Source organism: Branchiostoma belcheri, unplaced genomic scaffold (assembly GCF_001625305.1).
Source record: "Branchiostoma belcheri isolate BF01 breed outbred unplaced genomic scaffold, Haploidv18h27 scaffold68, whole genome shotgun sequence".
In the NCBI taxonomy this organism is placed as follows: Eukaryota; Metazoa; Chordata; class Leptocardii; order Amphioxiformes; family Branchiostomatidae; genus Branchiostoma; species Branchiostoma belcheri.
In genome coordinates, this window is record NW_017804331.1 from 653,779 (window position 1) to 659,383 (window position 5,605).

The window sequence follows — 5,605 nt, forward strand, 5'->3', positions numbered from 1 at the left end:
ATAATTGTCACATAAATTATATTAAGCAATCACGTAAGCTACCTACATACCAAAATCATGACGATCCGTCAACCGGTTCTTGAGTTATCCCCTTCTGAATATTTTCAAGAATTTATCCCTGCAGTTCCAGAGCAAGCCGCTAGGGGGCCTAAACTCACGTCACTTCTTTCCCAGCACAAGAGCTACCTACCATCTAAATTTCAATACCATAGCATGTCTAGATCATGAGATATCAAAACTGGAAGTTTAGCTGCAGTACCATAATAAGCCGCTAGGGGGTCCAAAATCTAATCATTTTGAGGTCTCATCAAGACCTACCCACCTACCAAGTATCAAGACAATCCATCAAGGCCTTCTCAAGTTATCGTGTTTACAGACAGACACACACACACACAAACACACACATACACGAACGCCCCTGAAAACATAACCTTCTTGGCGAAGGTAAAGATGTTAAATGTATGTTATGTATAGAGCATATTCTTAACATCTAAGTGTCAGAAAAATAACAAAATCATTGTTGTAGTACTTTTCTTTAAAAATGAAACATAATTAGTTTTTGCTGACATTTTACTAATTTCATTTTAAATTTTCACCCAAACAACTTTTTGTGCACCTATTTCCAAAAATGAATTTCAAGCCCTGAAACACAATCCACTTTCAACTCTTCACGGTCCAGAAATCACATGCTCCAAATAGACCAATCAGAAATCAATAATGGTATACATTCCCCCCTGCTCCCCTCATATATTCCAGATGACCAAGCCCAGCTGTATACTCATCATGCACAGCCTCCGAAACTTACTTTTCCCTGGCGAAGACTCCACAGATTTTATGCCAACTCTTTGAAACATGAGACACGTATCTTTTTTTTTTAAATGCCCGTAGCTTCGGAAACCTTTCTAAGAGTAAGCTCACAGCTGCCAAAGGCCATCATTTTGTACAGTTGGTCTGACTGATGCCCCACAAATCTCCTCCCCACTACCTTATAGAACAGACTACCCACCAGCTATGGGCCGTCAGGCATAGGATTAGTAAGAAAAAAAAATGTTGTGTTTCCTGTTTCCCGACCAAGTTTACCCTAGAAAAAACTACCGACCCTAGACTTTTTTTGGGTGGTGGAAATTTAATTTTTCGAGCTGATCAACCTTTTCTATCTCCATGATCTGACACCTGAGTGATAAAACGTTGTACAACTGGTTTTCTAACATTGACATTGAAAATTAAAGTGTCCTTGTACAAATTTTACTTTGTTAAGATGTATAGTACAAATTGGACCCCTATATAGATATCACTGAAGTCTAATTAAAAACAAAAGAAAAAGAAAAGACAATCCCTACCTACCGACCAACATTTTTTCAGGACTGAAACAGGAAACACAACATTTTTTTTCCTAGGCCTCAGTTTGTCAAATTCAGGACAAGTTACAGAAGTGGCCCGAGAGCGCTGCACCTCCATTCAGCAGCTGAATATACACGGAGCGGGGAATAGTGGCCTTATTGTGTCCACTGTGCTGTATAAATGAATCTGGCAAGGACAACCGTTGGGACATTCGGCCAATGGGCCAGGATTAAGCAGTGTCCATCAAAACCTCATTTCATCCATCAACATGTTCCACGGAGCCATTGATGCAGTATGGATGCATACCGGCATTCTTTAAAATCAATAAACCCTTCTAATGTGTCCTGTATAATTGTTCTACAATCCAAGAAAAAAAAACTGTACCCGTAACTGACAGGAAAGATCAGGAACAATGAAGAAAACGGTGAAAAACAGTTCTACTTCTGTGAGATTGTCAGACATTAAACATGTGAAGTCCTGATATTCAAATATTCCACTGGACATGACTTGTAAAGAATACAATTTGACATTATCATTACATGCTTTTGTATCATACTCTAAAAGTAAACAGAAATGTAAAAAAATGAAATAGAAATGTGTAAAATGTACTCAATTACCATTCTTGAAATTTAAGAATCGAACAGTGACTGAGTGACGAACAGTTGAGATGTTTGGGTATAAAAAGATGGTTGGATGGCTAGCCTGAGGGCACTGGACATGTTGTCTTGTGGTATTTGTTTGTCCCATTTGTTATGCATGGAGAAGTTGTAGACCTGAAGCACAATTCCAGGGCTGGAAAGTAAAGGTGGTCCAATGGCCACTGACCACTAAAATGTAGGCTGGGACAACTAAAAAGACACTTTTGGACTTTTTTGGGATAATAGAAAAATAGTCAACATCAGAATGTCAGCGCTTCTTTTGTTTATCAGGCAAACGTCCCGGCTTTTGGATCTGGAAAAGTTCCCCCGAATTTCTTGTCTACTCTGCAATTTTAGTGTGCCTGGGAGTGAACATGAGCAAAATAAAGTTGACTTCAAGTTGTTGTCATACATACTTCCCAAAAAACAGGTTGGGTCAGCTCATCCTCACTTCGTGACAATTGAGATATATTTTTGGGACAGTGCTGGGACAATAGGAAGAAAAGTTCATTTCGAGGCCTGCATTGTCAGACCAGCTTAGATGGGGGAAACCAAAGTAGCAAGCACTGAGGGTGTGACCCTAAGTTCTACTTAAACCTACAATTAAAATACACACTGTGTATGTACAACATGGGCACAACTATGATGAAAACTGGGCATGTTTTTGAAAAGTTTTGAGACAAAAGTTCTAGACCAGGAGCATCACTCCTTTCATTGCCTAGTTGAAAATCTACCAGAAAACTACTTGCAAAATTCAAAATGATTCACATACAGTAGTTACAAGTTTATTCAGTACTTTCTATGTCTTTCTTGGTAACTACTGGTAAATCACACAGTACTTAAACTAACATGACAAAACTGACAAACACACAGGTAAACCAAGTAAACCTCCATATACACATGAGAGGTATCAGAGAAATTTTGTTCCTTATATCAGTAGCAACAACAAGCCTGACCAGCATGTAATTAACTTAAGTATTTCTTGACACAATGAATGAGATGTGGCAATAACTTGCCAGGATCAAAGCTTTAAGTACTTGTATCACTGGACTAAGTAAAGTATCAGACTGTAGCGAATCCTTAGATTCAGGAGGGTTCCAACACAACAGAGGGCAAAGCAGGCACCCTCAACTCAGAGTCAGATGAAGCATGATGCTTTTTCAAGTAGCTTCTAGTGTAAAGTGGCTTTACTACGCATGCAGCTTGCTTTATAGCCAAGCAAACTGGGTAATCTCTATACTTCTAATAAGTGTGTTGGGTTCTTTTATGTGAACTGGTTATCATTAGCTTTAGTCTAAGAAAGAACTACCAGTTGTCCTGATTCTTATGTAGGACTTGCGAGTCTTGGATGTCAAATATTATCAGGACATGGCTCTAATTAACCTTAATTTCTAAACAAAGATAAATGTCAGATCCTGGCCACCCTTTCCCATACATTTGGCTACAACTAATAACATATCATAAGCTGTATAGTTCTTTGTTGAAAATTGCAGTGTGGAAAACAAGTACAAGAGAATGAAGAGAAGAAGCCTTTGAACTTTTTTGTTCCGAACTTTGTGTTAGATAAATTTTGGCCACAGCAAGACCACAGATAGCTAGAGATGTAACTTATGTTTCTGTCTGTAAATATACTTGGCTCCACCATAAATCTAGATGTATACATGTATATGGATGTACAGGTTTTCAAGTGACATAAACATGGTGATACCGGACGTTCTAACATCATGATTGACTCTGGTCTGCAGGGCTTGTAGGGGCAGACTGCTGTGGTAGTAAAGTGACAGTGAAAATTATGCTCCTCCCCGAGGCTGAGGAAATCATTTCATCGTGAATCTTAGATCCGGACGCTGAGTGAACTGGCAAGAGGCGGGGCCACAAGCTTGTAAAAAGGCACAAGTATAAAACTACTAGTTTGATTGGTACATAATTGAGTTAGTCATGGAGTCCGCAGCTCACAAAACATGCAAAAACCAAAAGGAGGTCCTGCAAACGTACCCAATTTTTTTGGGCTGTCAAACAAGAAACAGCTCGATTTTTCTACGCGATATTTCCCTGCAAATCGTAACTTCATCCCGCACTCTAACGCATCAGAACTGTTTGTAAAAGTGTTGTGGTGCTCCGCGGGACAGCGTTAGGCAGGACGGCAATCATGCACCGGGTCTAGCAGAAAACTGATCATCAGCAGGAACCCTCCCCTCTCCCATCACCCGGAGTCTGGCTGCCAAGTCTGGACCGAACCCGACCGAAATGCCCTTCCCCCGGGCCGAACTACGCGCCCAGGACCGGCGAATTTAGCTCACCGGATAGCCGCAACGCACAGGTTTCCCCGTGTGAAGCCACCCGCGGTAGAACAGCGGCGCTTACCTGTTAGGATGCCGACAGTGACCCTGATCTCGGCCTCCCCCTCCTCCAGAGCCGCCATTTTGGCTCCTTCCGTGCAGCCTTCGCCAAATCTCGTGCCAAATCAATGAAACTGATAGATCTCGCGCGCTCTCGCGAGAACTCGCCGGACCATTTCCCAGGCCCGCGAAAAAACGACAACGGATCGCCAAACAACACGAAAGAAAAACCCGCACACGAAGCATACACCTGAAAAAGTGCAAGATTTCTGTCTAAGAAAAATGTAGTTTTCGTCAGATGTATACAATTTTGATCAGGCGTGTTTCCTTTCTGAAATTTCAAGTTTTTTTGCGTGTCTGTGCCGCATGAGCAGTCTCCAAGGAGTTTCAGCTGCCAACAACAACACGAAGTTTGAAGGCATGGCGTGACAAGTGCAATTCTCGGCCTCTAGAGGAGTTTGGCAGGTCCATACATTCTTCTCCTTATTCTTATAGCCTCTCTCGACACTCAGAGACACCAAAGCGCACACAAGTGTGGACGTTTTTAGCTCTATTCGTGTCAGGACAGTGCACCTGCAGCCCACCTGTGAATCCACCTGTTACGCTTTGCACCTGTAAGAGAAAAAGCGTTCGCACAAAGGTGCAGCTACCACTAGCACTGATACCTGTGAACTACTCGTTCCGATTTATGTCCAGGCTATGTAGATATCGATGGATTATGTTATTTTACTTTGTTTCTAAAGAAAAATGTACTTTATTTATTTATTTACTTTAAAGGGGCCTGCGGGAAACGTTTTGCTTTGTTTTGGTGTGAGGGCCGAGGAAAACAATAAGGGGAGACTTGAGCTTACAAAAATAAGTTATGAATTAAAAAAGGATAACATGGGTAGGGTACTTTCTGGTGTAGTACAAGGAACATTTAGGTTTACCTAGAACACCGAGCAGATTATTATTGGAATGAGCAGAGCACTTTGGACTAATGCCTCTGACTATTTACAGCTTAGAGGTACATATCCAATCTTTTGTCACAAACTTCTCTGTTACATAGCGGATCATAATGACCCCCAGCGGGGGTCTTCACGCTTCGTTAAAAATTGAAAAATCTCAAGATTCATTCTAAAGATCTCAATATTTTAGACGAAATCTTGAGATCTTATAAGACAATCTTGAGATTGTTCATGACAATCTCCAGATCTTTCAGAAAATCTTGAGATGAAAACAAAAGGTCTCAAGATCTTTCCAAATGTTTTCAAAGTATCTTGAGATTTTTCCAACGCATCTCGAGAT

At 40.9% G+C, this 5,605-nt stretch overlaps 1 protein-coding gene across 3 annotated transcripts in view; it reads left to right on the plus strand.

Moving 5' to 3' along the window:
* The first annotated feature begins 3,866 nt into the window (after positions 1-3,866).
* Positions 3,867-5,605, plus strand: part of LOC109484071 (uncharacterized WD repeat-containing protein alr2800-like) — an 18,761-nt gene continuing 17,022 nt past the window's right edge. The window contains exon 1 of one of the 3 annotated variants that reach the window (XM_019787281.1): positions 3,867-4,958. The gene's annotated coding sequence lies outside the window, so the exon portion shown is untranslated. The remainder of the gene's footprint in view (positions 4,959-5,605) is intronic. The other 2 variants (XM_019787282.1, XM_019787280.1) reach the window with 2 other exon arrangements.